The sequence below is a fragment of the Triticum dicoccoides genome, chromosome 5A, assembly GCF_002162155.2.
Source record: "Triticum dicoccoides isolate Atlit2015 ecotype Zavitan chromosome 5A, WEW_v2.0, whole genome shotgun sequence".
Classification (NCBI taxonomy): Eukaryota; Viridiplantae; Streptophyta; class Magnoliopsida; order Poales; family Poaceae; genus Triticum; species Triticum dicoccoides.
This window is the reverse complement of record NC_041388.1, coordinates 130871800-130885319: the sequence shown is the minus strand read 5'-3', so window position 1 is coordinate 130885319 and position 13520 is coordinate 130871800.

Below are 13520 nucleotides of genomic sequence, written 5' to 3'. Positions count from 1 at the left end.
AAGAATTACTTTTGATTCAAAGATCATTGCAACTCTCTATACCAGCCTAAGGCAATCACAAACGATTGTTTGAACGAATTCGAAAGAACGGCATACTCATACCAGAATGGACGATGTGGACTACCTTGTTGAAGACAACGCAATGGATGATTTTTCTTATCATCGAAAATGGACGGGACCCAAGGTAGAATGGCACAATGGCAGTGCAAGCTGGGAACAAAATGCAAATCCCGGGAATGTTCCAACCATCATATCTGCCTGAGATTCAGATCTGGCTGGGAATGGGATATTTCAGACAGCATGTCTGGGAAAGAAAGTTTGCAACACAAACTGACGAGATGACATTGCGAGATTATCGGGAGATGAACTACGATAGCAAGCTCCAAAACATGAGCCGGTTTTGCTACATACATGTGAGCACGCTGTCCCAGAAAAGCATGACCACATGGTAGTCTTATAATAAAACACTACCGAGTTCTGGTTGGGAACCATCATCGCGAATATCGAAGTCTTGTGCATTACCATGGATTAGCACTTAACTCCTTTTCCTAGAACAAATCAGTCAGTGGCTTGGTGTGCTAGGGACACATGTAGAATGAAGGTTGCAAGTCTCCAAACCACAGAATACTTCGCATGTATGCATGACCAATTTGGGATGATTCTAGAGGAAGCAACATTGACTTGCTCAAATTCACATTGGCAACTTGCATCAAATGCACGTGAACTTAGAGGAAGTCACTACTTTCATCCAGACATATGGTTCATGAGCTAACATGAAGAAATGCTTACAAAAGTTTCCAATACTAACCTAAGTGTTCAACATGAATCATGGACAAGATAAAGATGTTGTCGATGGGCTCAACAATGATTTATCAAGATTTCCATAAGATGGGGTTACATGATTATGTGGACAAGATGATAGCATTGGCCAGACCAAAAGATATAATGGTGTATGCTCGAGGAAACAACCACGGATAAGACAACATTATGAACATCGTTGGTTCTGATTTGATTTGATGATAGCCCATACTCAAATCAAAGACTGGATAAGATAATAGATCCAACAATTGACCCCGAGGACCAATCGATGAAGATATCATCTTTCTTCAACGCACACACACAAAAGGATATCCCTTTGAAAATGAACTAGGTGGGACAAGCTTTCATCTTCCAACTCCCTAAGTTATTGTTTAGCTTAACCAACTAGCTCAGGGGTATCCAACACAGATTCTTGGAGAAGGGGTGGTTTACAAGAAACCAACTTGATCACGAACTCAACATAACGGTCAGGTGACAACTTGGGGATACCTCCGAGAATATATTCGGAAAATCACGAACCACCGATATGATACTAAGCTTGAGATCAATCTTGCTTTTCAGGGCAAGACGATATGATCAAAAGAGCAAGGGTTTGGCAAAATCCTAACTCGTTGATCGAAGAGTGCACCAGGAAATAAGGACTAGGTAGCACGATCAACCTTAGGGTGATGATTCAACAATTATCACACTAAGAATGATATTAGTGTCCATTAACTACCAAGCAAAGGGTTGCTAGGAGTATTGATTTCACACATCACGATTCACTTGTCGGTATTCCGGTTACAATAACACGGAGACCGAGCAATGAACGATGATGGCGAGAAGTATCACTGTATCAAGAGTTCATAGGAGGTGGTGCAATTCCCATGATATTCCTGACATAAAGTGGGTAATACTTCAGGGTAGAATAGAAGAAAAGCTGGATTGGCATTTTGATCTGCGGAATACAACTGCTTTGACCGGTCCAAGAAATGGATGAGGTGCTGGAGTTTGTTTCTCCTAGTCATTCTGGAATAGAATGGCTTGACGGACCACAAGAATAATAGGCATCAATAACACGAATGCACACATGCTCTTGACTATCAACTACTAGATGAAGGCCGAAATACAATTAAAGAGGGACAACTCAAAGGAACATACGATTTTCTGAGTTGTGGATGCATAGATTAGCATGTCGAACGAGTTCAACATATTTCTTCAGGATAACCCATGCAGAGAGGTAGAATTGGCAGAGTCACAACATAGAATGGGGAACTCATCGAGAGCACTCTTGTTGTGATCTTTTGGTTCAACGAGGAACTTCTGCCAAGGATGGTTCATGGTATTTGGAAGAATGATATACCACGGACCTCGAAGACTATCACAAGGTCACTAATATCCTAAAGGAACGAGCAACACTATCTATACGAATTAAGTAGAGTGAGTCTTGGGTTAAAAAACCCAGAAATAGAATGCCTACTAACTAAATGGCATCACGGGATGCTTTCGAGAATGACGGCCAGAATCATCACACTAGGGATGCAAAGCATTGCTAGATTACTAAGTGGTCCTCTAAGATGCCTAGGGTCATAATACTAGCTCCAACACATATGTCAAGGCAATGGAGTACCTCAACAGACCGTTAGTGTGCTTAATCTGGCCCAAAGGAATGCGGAAATAGAGGGAAAGGATTTTGCAAATGCATCGGATTGTTTGGAAACCTGGGATGACTCGGACAGCATAATGGCTGTAAATGCTCAAAAAATATTTGACACATCATGCAAAATGGTGGCATAACCACTCAGAAGCACAATATCAAGGTTCCGAGACCAACTATGAATACACGGAAGTAGTAGGAACTGAACTCGGGCTTGAAACCAACAATCATATAAGTCTACAGATTAGTAACACGTGATCCTAATAGAAGATGAGAACTCCTAGTTCTTAATCCCCACAGAAAAGAAGAGGATGACTTAGATCAGAAGGCCATAGGGTAAAGGAGTAAAAAGAGCCATACATTCCCTTCCACAATCAATTCCCTTATATAACTAAAGCATTTCTAGACACGACTTCGACCAGTTTGGCTTGGTAATCCTACAGGCAGTCAGGCTCTGATACCAAAGCTGTCAGGACCCCGATTCCAAGTCACATCGATCTAGCCGGTAACACCTCATATCACTTTGCGGCCTCACGCACGACATCCCCACGGGTGTCGCCTTACCATGGCCCAGGACCATTTGCGCCTTTTGGCTCACGTATATGATAGCGTCGCTAGCATCCATATGACAGAGAACCCGGGCCGACATGACTAGTCATGAACCCAAAGTGGCACTAACTTACGGGGACATGCATACATGAATCAGCATCGAGTATGTCGGTCAGCAGCGTGCGAATCCGGGCTGTAGCACTGGGCTAACAGGACTCCGGTGAACCGGGCTGTAGCAGGCTAGGCAGGACTCCGGATGTCACCGCGTGACATTTCCCCGAAGGGACAGACACAGAACAAAGTGAATCACATGCCGGCTAGTCAAGTGTTCCGGAGCAGTAGTGCTGAGCTAGCAGGACTTCGGTAAAACGGGCTGTAGCGGACTACCAAGGCTCAGTGGAAGCACCAGACTACATTTCCCCATAAGAGAGGCTACCAAGGATAAACAACTAGATTGTCGGATGCCACACATACCAAGCATTTCAATAACATACACACAATATGCTCGATATGTGCAATACAACATGGCATCACAACAAAACTCTACGACTCAAAGTATTTATTCATTAGGCTCCGAGGAGCGAGATATTACAAACATGGGTCTCATGACCCACCATTCAGAGCATACAAGTCAAAGCACATGCGGAAGCTTAACATGTCTGAGTACAGACATCTACAAATGAAAAGGGTTGAGAAGCCTGACTATCTACCAGATCCTGCCGAGGGCACAAGATCGTAGCTGAGGTATCAAGCTAAACGTCGAGGTCCAAGCGGAACTACTAGCGAGACTGAAGTCTCTCCGCAAAAACATAAATTAAGCAAACATGAGTACAAATGTACCCAGCAAGACTTACATCAGAACTACCTACATATGCATCAGTATCAACAAAGGGGTGGTGGGTTTAACTGCAGCAAGCCAGCTTTGACTCGGTGGCTATCCTAAAACTACGACTGCAAGTAACTTTCTTGAAGTGGCGCACACGAGTCCACATATTCACCATATCAATACACCACTATGGATCCGCTCCCATCTCCCTACGAGAAGGCCATCCATAGCACTCACACTTATCTTGCGAGTTTTAGAGTATCCACTTTCACTTGTCTATGAACTGTACAGGCAACCCAGAAGTCCTTTACCGCAGACACGGCTATTCGAATAGATCATTTATTACCATGCAGGGGTGTACTTCTTCACACACGCTCTTGCCACTTACCACCATGTACACGTCGTGTATCTCGGCAACCTTCAAGCGGAAGCCTGGCGAGGGAGTCGGCCACGACCTAACTAACCTTACAAGTCTCTAGTCCAGGTTTATCGCCTATTCGGGTTCCATCCGCGAGGAGATCCGGCCGGAGTTTCGCTCACAGCCCCAAACGATGTGTGCAGGGTTCCCGAGACACCAAACGTGCACTCGGTACAACGGCCATGGTGTATCTACCGCATCATAGCCCACCCCTAGGGTCAGCGCTACGCACGGCCTCCAACAGATATCCTACAAACACTAGAAACTAGTTGCAACTCCTGGACAGAGGGCAAGGACAGTTAATAAGTCGAGAGGGTCCATTGGTTTTGGGCCCAATGCGTGGTAGTAGCTGTTCATGGATCACAAACACAGAACTCAGTTCCTGAGGACGGTTTCAATGAGGTAACCCACCATGTACTCATACATGGCCTCTCACCACTACCTTTACCAAATCGTGTTCACACACTTAGCTCACACACAGTAGGACATGTTCATCACCATTCCAATTCATTCCCGACGAATCAGACCCGATTCAACTCTAAGCTGTAGCAGGCATGACAAACAAGCATGAATGAGTAGGAACATCAGGGCTCAAACAACTCCGACTCATGCTAGTGAGTTTTCATCTATTTACTGGGGCAATGACATGTCATGTAGAGGAAAGGGGGTTCAACTACCACAACATGTAACAGTTGAATCGTTATTGTCCTAATGCAGTAAAAAGAGCAGGAGCGAGAGTGTGGGATTGTATCGAAATGAACAAGGGGTTTTTGCTTGCCTAGCACTCCTGAAGATAGTATAGTTCTTCATCGGTGTCATCGATCACATCATCGAAACCACGTCTATCGAGAGGGGACAAGTTCCGGCAACAGAAAAGGAAACACAATCAATGCAATGCACAATATGATGCATGATCATGACATGTCAATATGCTGTGATTTGAGCTAATGCAGCTAGCAACAGATTAAATGGAGTTGGTTTGAATCCGAGATTCAAATTCAAACTCCATATGTGGATATTCAAATGCCATATATATGATTTGTCCTGAACAGTGGCTATACGTTGTTCTAACATGTATTATAATGGTACATATGGACAGATTGGATTTTTCTGATCATTTTTCATATATAAATTATTTCATTTGGAGTGACGGTTGATTTTCTATGATTTTTAGAAGTTTTGGCTATTTTCTGGAATTTCCCGTATAAGAATAAATCCAGAAAATGTAATACTGCGTAAGCATGACGTCGGGGTGACGTCAGCTGCTCAAAGGTGCCAGCCCAGGTCAAACCTGACTAGTGGGGCCCATAGGTCAGTGACTCAGTTAGTTAACTGGGTTAATTAGGGTTAGACTAATTCTAACAAAAAATGTCAGCAGGGCTGGGCCCACATGTCAGTGGCTTAGGGTTAGTTTAGCAAGGGGATTAACACCTAACAGTGGTGATTGGCACTAACTAACACCTAACTAATCCAGTTAGGGCCGGCCCCACATGTCATAGTCTCTAGGCGGGGCCGAGCCGGGGTCAAAGTGGGTCAAACCCACCGGCGACTCGACACCGGCGAGGCCCGAGACGGCGGCGCGGCTCGGAAAATGCCCACAGGGCACAGATGAGGCCGTTCTTGGGCTCGTTGGAGAGCTCTTGCAGGCGCGCGTCGAGTGGTGATGGAGGCCAGGCCTATGGTGGCCGGAGCCAACGATGACGAGCTCTAAGGCGGCGACCAGAGTTCGGGCAACGACGGGTTTGGCACTACGATGCATGGGAGGAGGAGCTGGTGGGTGCTACAGGCTCTTGGGAGTGCACTGAGTGCAGTGACGCGCTCGGTTTGGACGGAGGTGAACCAAAACGACGACGGTGACAAGTCCGGCGCTGGTGAGGTCTCAGTCTCGACGGAAACGAGGGCTATGATGAGCTAATAGACATGGGAGTAGGGGGATCGGTAGAGGAGCTCACGGCGAGTGCAGAGGTGGCCTCGGCGTGCTCGGGGAAGCACCGGAGAGAGCGGGGCAGCGAGAGGGATCTCTGGCGGCCGGCGACAAAGATGATGAAGATGGCGTCGATGCAGGGCCTCCGACGAGGCGTTGCTGGACGGAGAGGACGAGGGAGGCGTGGCGATGCTCGTGGACACGTCGGGGAGGTGAGGGGAGCTCGGAGGCTGCGTCTACGGCGTACGGTGGCGACGAGCTCCAGTCGGGCAGAGAGTGCAGAGGAGGGGAAAGAGGTCGGGAGAGAGTGAGAGAGTTCCATGGGGTGGCGTGGCGCTGCGAGAGACGTACAGGGGGAGGAGGAGGCAGCCAGGCAGGGAGGAGGTGGCGGGCGTCTGGCTGCGCGCGCCGGGAACGCGCCCCTGCCTACTGGCGCGAGGAGGAAGGCGACAGAGGGGCTGCGGTGGTGGGCTGGGCCGACCACTTGGGCCGCCAGGTAAGCCCAGGTGAGGTTCCTCTCTCTCACCTTTCTGTTGTTTTCTGTTTTCTATTTTCTGCAATTGTTTTGGCTTTATTAAAAATGCCAGAGCATTTCCAAAAATCCTGAAAATATTTGTGGGCATTGTTGAAATTATTCCCAACAGCCCTCAACTAGTTTCAGAATTATTAGAGCATTTAAAATATTTATAGAATTTAGATGCCCCAATTCAAATACAATATGAGTTAATTCAAAAATCCAGAAATGACCTAGAAATATGTTTATCATTTTTGGCATAGGGTTTTTACCTTTATCAGAAATGATGTACATTTCCAAAGTGCATTTTGGGATCATTGAAAATATTTCATTGTGATCCTAGTTGGATTTCATTTGGTGCTAGGGTTTCAACATCCCCATTTCAAGTTTAGGCAAAATTTAAACATGATGCACACATGAAGCTAGCCTAGTGCATTGCCAGGAGCTAGGGATGTGACAACTAGGATCGGTCGGATCGTGAAGACATACGACTACATCAACCGCGTTGTCATAACGCTTCCGCTTACGGTCTACGAGGGTACGTGGACAACACTCTTCCCCTCTCATTGCTATGCATCACCATGATAGATATTGCATGTGCATAGGATTTTTTTTGAAATTACTGCGTTCCCCAAAAGATAACAACCTGCACCACCTCGCCGTAGGGACAAAGAGACAACGGCTCCAGGATACACCTACGACCTACGTCAAGACCTGACAATAGAGCAGGCCAAGCTAGATCAATCTATGGATCAAGGGGGCGTGCCCCAACTCAAGAAGATGACCGTCAAGCCTGGCGCGATAGGCATAACCTCACCAGGGCCGAAAACCGCATACAGATGTCATCCGAACTCCGTTGTGACGCTGCCCGATACAGAGGCGCCGCACACCCATTATGCTTTACCGATGAGGTAATGCAGCACCTGTTCCCAAAAGGGTTTAAACCCATAAACATCGAGTCATACGATGGCACGGCAGATCCCGCGGTATGGATCAAAGACTTCCTTCTCCATATCCACATGGCCCGCAGTGAAGATCTCCACGCCATCAAATACCTCCCCTTAAAACTGAAAGGACCAGCACGACACTAGCTAAACAGCCTTCCAGAGAACTCTATTAGTAGCTGGGAAGACTTGGAAGATGCCTTTAGAGACAACTTCCAAGGTACCTATGTCCGGCCTCCGGACGCCGATGACCTCAGTCACATAGTTTAGCAACCCAGAGAGTCAGCCCGAAAACTCTGGACCGGGTTCTTAATTAAAAAGAACCAAATTGTCGATTGTCCGGACGCCTAAACACAGCGTCCGGGACAAGTGGCTCGCCCAACACCTCGGCCAAGAAAAACCGAAGTCCATGGCAGCCCTCACCGCACTCATGACCCGCTTTTGCGTGGGAGAAGATAGCTGGCTAGCTCATAGAAGCAACAACACAAGCAACCCTGGCACCTCCGAAGCCAGAGATGGCAACGACTGGCCACGATGCAACAAACACAAGCGTTGAAGCAACAATGAAGATACCGAAGACACAACAGTCAACGCCAGATTCAGTGGCTCTAAACCCGGTCAGCGGAAGAAGCCATTCAAAGGAAACAAGGATGGTCCATCCAGTTTGGACAGAATACTAGATCGGCCTTGCCAGATCCATGGCATCCCCGACAAGCCTGCCAATCATACCAACAGAAATTGTTGGGTCTTTAAATAGGCCGGTAAGCTAAACACCGAACATAAGGGGAAAGGGCCACCTAGCAAGGATGACGACGAGCCTCGCCCAACAAACACAGGGGGGCAAAAGAAATCCCCCTTGAGGTAAAAACAGTGAATATGATCTATGTCACTCATATGCCTAAGTGGGAGTGCAAGCGCGCACTAAGTGACGTTTACGCCATATAGCCAGTCGCCCCAAAATTCAACCCATGGTCGGCTTGTCGGATCACTTTCGACCGCGGAGACCATCCGACCAGTATCCGTCATGGAGGTTCGACAGCATTGGTCCTTGATCCAATCATCGACAGATTCCACCTCACGCGAGTCCTCATGGTCGGCCGTAGCAATCTTCACCTGCTCTATCAGGACACAGTCCATAAAATGGGTATTGATCCCTCAAGGATCAAGCCCACTAAAACCACCTTGAAAGGAGTAATACCCGGCATAGAGGCCTGCTGCATAGGGTCAATAACGCTGGAGGTAGTCTTCAGCTCACCGGATAACTTCCGAAGCAAAGATCTCATCTTCGACATTGTCCCCTTTCGCAGTGGTTATCATGCACTGCTTGGACGAACCACTTTTGTCCGTTTCAATGCAGTCCCGCATTATGCCTATCTAAAGCTCAAGATGCCCAGACCACGCAGTGTTATAACAGTCAATAGAAACATGGAGCACTCCCTCCGTACCGAGGAGGATACCGCGACCCTCGCGGCTGAGGTACAGGGTGGCCTTATCAAGCCGAATACTTCATCGGCCATCAAGCCCCCGGACACTGGCAAAAGAGTCTGGTCTACCCTGCAAAACAACAGTCCGGTTCGTCCAGAACTAGATTAGCAATTCGTCCTCCGTGAATACCCCCACTTAATCGTGGCATACACACCGGACGTACATAACTACGCACTAAAAATACCATGGGCAAGGACGGAGGCACACTAAGGACAAAGTCCACAATACGGCTCGACCCTATTCGGACCTTCATGTTCTTCTTTTTTTCAGGTTCTTCAAAACCGAAATCACTTTTCGATGGTACCAAGGGCCATTTTGTAGGCCCTTTATGTATACTCGATCGTTGATCCTCTCAAAGGACCCTATACCAAGGTGAAAAGCGGTGCAGACTTGCGGCAAAGTTTCCAAAAGATCTTCAAAACCACCCTTTCTTTTTAGGACCTGTATATAGCTTTCCATTGTTCTCAAATTCTGGGCATGTAAAATAGCCTTGACGATTATGGCATTCTTTGTAAGAGCACATTTGACGTATCAATCAGACTATAGCGGAAACAATTTTGTCTAACCTTATTCGGTATTGGCTTATTTCATAATCTGTATTCCGTATTCACGACAGATTGGCATACACCACTACAAAAAAAGACACATCCGTGACATTTTGGGCCGAACGAAATTTTTTATGTCATACTTATGACACTTCTATGACAATAATTGTGACAATACCCGGTATCATCATATATGTGGTGGGGTCCTACTTCTATGACAAAAAATCATGTCAGAAAATGAGCTTTTCATCCTGGGCGGGCCGGAGACGTAGCTGCATGACATTCTTTGGGCCGTCCATGACGGAAAAACCCATGGTAGAAGCGAGGGCGAGGAAAATATCGAGGAGTTCCCGGTTACGGTGGCTGGTCGGGGGCCGAGTGATGCGCGTTTCTCTCGTACATATGCGCGTGTGTGCGAGGCGTTGCGCTCTAACTGAACCCGAGCGAGGCGTTGGGATCTAACTGAACCCGAGCGATTGCACTGCAGGCTACGCGTTACAGAACCCGAGCGATCGATCGATGGCTGTTAACTGAACCCGATGGAGGGATTCATTCGCTACTTCTGCTAACTGAAGCCGATCGATGCTGCCTCTGGATGAACATTGAGCGTTGTTGGGGGGTTTGGATGAACATGAACCCGTGGTAGTAGAGGCCGTTGCCGCTGGATGAACAGTACCCCGATCGATCGATTCGGTGGATGACTGGACCCCGTGGAGGGCTGGATGAACAGGACCCCATGGAGGGCTGATTGAAAGTAGCCGGTGGAGGGCTGGTTGAACAGTAGCCGGTGGAGGGCTGGATGAATAGTAGGTCGTGGAGGGGTGGTTGAACAGGACCCCCGTGGAGAGGGCTGGTTGAACAGTAGCCGGTGGAGGAGCACGCGGTGGAGGCTGGATGAACAGGAGCCCGTGGATGAACAGTCGTAGGTGGAGGCTGGAGGAGGTCGACGGTGGATGGACAGTACCCCGTGGAGGCTGGAGGAGGTCGATGGTGGAGATGATCAATATCCCGTGGAGTCCCGTTTTGCGGTACGCCACACCCCTCCCGATGAACAGGACCCCCGTTTCGACCGTAACGCTCCAACACAAGTCCGTTTCCTCCGTTTTGCAGTACGCCACACCCCTCCCGGTCAACAGGACCCCGTTTCGATCGTAGGAGGTCCAAGAGAAGTCCGTTTCCTCCGTTTTGCGGTACGCCAGACCCCTCCCAATGAACAGGATCCCGTTTCGACTGTGGCCGGTCGAACACAAGGCCATTTCCTCCGTTCTGCAGTACACCATGCCTCGTTTTCATCGGCTGTTCCATCCAAGCTAGTTGGCTCCCGATGAACAGGACGTGTTCCGTTGCCTCCCGATGAATAAGACGCATTCCGTTGCCTCCCATGAACACGACGACGGCGCAGCTTCTCCGTTCCTACGTAGCCATGTACACAAGCCCTGGCCGTACGTATGCACGAGTAGGTGTTCGAGACCCTGCCCGTATGTACGTACATGGCCATATTTTCTTTCTTGCACCCTGGCCGTTGTACGTACGTGTACATGCTACGTGCGCGCCTCTACTACGACACGTCCACGCCTCTACTACAACACGTGCACGCCTCTACATCGACCTGTATGTACGTACACGTTCGCGACCAGAATGACAAAGCTACATACGCTTCGACCAGGTGGGTCCCGACTGTCAGGCACTTCCTTGCGTGCAAAGATGTAGCTGGTGGGTCCCAGCGGATAGGGGGCAAATCATTTTTTTGCCCATAATATGGACACACTTCCTTGCGTGCGAAGATGTAGCTGGTGGTCCCAACAGTCAGGGGGAAACGTTTTTTTTTCGCGAAATACGGCGGCCCGTCCGGTGGGTCCCTGCTGCAGGTGGAGGAATAATTATTTTGCACGTAATAAGGAGGCACTTCCTTGCTGCGGCCGTGGACCCAGCTGTCAGCCTCTCCAAGTACAGTACTCTTCCGACGGAAGTTGTTCGTTGACCATATTTACCACGCCGCGTCGAGAGCACCAGGGTAGTGGACGACGGTGAGGCCTAGGAAGGGGACGACGCAGAGCCGGGGAAGATGCGCCAGTGGATGCCCACGCGGAGGGGAGTACGTGGGTTGACTGCTTCGGCTGCGGTGTGAGGCTGTCATCGCCAGAGAATAACATGCGGTGTGGGTGAGTATAGAGGGATGGCATGGCCAGCGGTGGCAGCACAACCAGACATGGGAGGCAGGAGCAGGTGGCACGGACGACGCTTGTTTGGGCGGGTGGAGTAAGAAGACCAGAAGTTGAAGAAGCACTACGGCCGTTGGATGGACATCGTGCAGTCATTGGAGCTAGAATCGTTCATATTGACTAAGTTGATAAAGCCCTCCATCCACGTCGTCTTAGTAGGCCCACAAGTCAGCCTCGCACAATGGTGGATCCCAGATAGCAGGGGGTATTCATTTTTTTGTGCGTAATAACGAGGCACTTCCTTGCATGTGAAGATATCGCCGATGGGTCCAACCTGTCAGCGGGGGAACATTTTTTTCACGAAATAGAGAGGCCCTTCCGGTGGGTCCCAGCTGTTAGGTGGAGGAATCATTATTTTGCGCGTAATAAGGAGGCATTTCCTTGTGTGCGGCCATGGACCCAGCTGTCAGCCTCTCCACGTACAGTCCACTTCCGATGCATGTCGTTCGTTGACCACGTTGACCACGCCGCCCAGAGAGCACTGATAACCCACAAGTATAGGGGATCGCAACAGTTTTCGAGGCTAGAGTATTCAACCAAAATTTATTGATTCGACACAAGGGGAGCTAAATAATATTCTCAAGTATTAGCAGCTAAGTTGTCAATTCAACCACACCTGCAAACTTAATATCTGCAGCAAAGTGTTTAGTAGCAAAGTAATATGATAGTAGTGGTAACGATAGCAAAAGGTAACAGTAGCAAAAGTAGTGTTTTTGTATTTTGTAGTGATGATAGCAATAGCAACGGAAAAGTAAATAAGCGAAGAACAATATATGGAAAGCTCGTAGGCAATGGATCAGTGATGGAGAATTATGCCGGATGCGGTTCATCATGTAACAGTCATAACCTAGGGTGACACAGAACTAGCTCCAATTCATCAATGTAATGTAGGCATGTATTCCGAATATAGTCATATGTGCTTATGGAAAAGAACTTGCATGACATCTTTTGTCCTACCCTCCTGTGGCAACGGGGTCCTAGCGGAAACTAAGGGATATTAAGGCCTCCTTTTAATAGAGTACCAGACCAAAGCATTAACACATAGTGAATACATGAACTCCTCAAACTACGGCCATCACCGGTAAGTATACCGATTATTGTCACTTCGGGGTTAACGGATCATAACACATAATAGGTGACTATAGACTTGCAAGATAGGATCAAGAACTCTCATATATTGATTAAAACATAATAGGTTCAGATCTGAAATCATGGCACTCGGGCCCTATTGACAAGCATTAAGCATAGCAAAGTCATAGCAACATCAATCTCAGAACATAGTCGATACTAGGGATCAAACCCTAACAAAACTAACTCGATTACATGATAAATCTCATCCAACCCATCACCGTCCAGCAAGCCTACGATGGAATTACTCACGCACGGCGGTGAGCATCATGGAATTGGTGATGGAGGATGGTTGATGATGACGATGGCGACGGATTCCCCTCTCCGGAGCCCCGAACGGACTCCAGATCATCCCTCCCGAGAGGTTTTAGGGCTTGGTGGCGGCTCTGTATCGTAAAACGCGATGAATCCTTCTCTTTGAGTTTTTTCTCCCCGAAAGCAAATATATAGAGTTGGAGTTGAGGTCGGAGTTGCTCCAGGGGGCCCACGAGGTAGGGGGCGCGCCCTAGG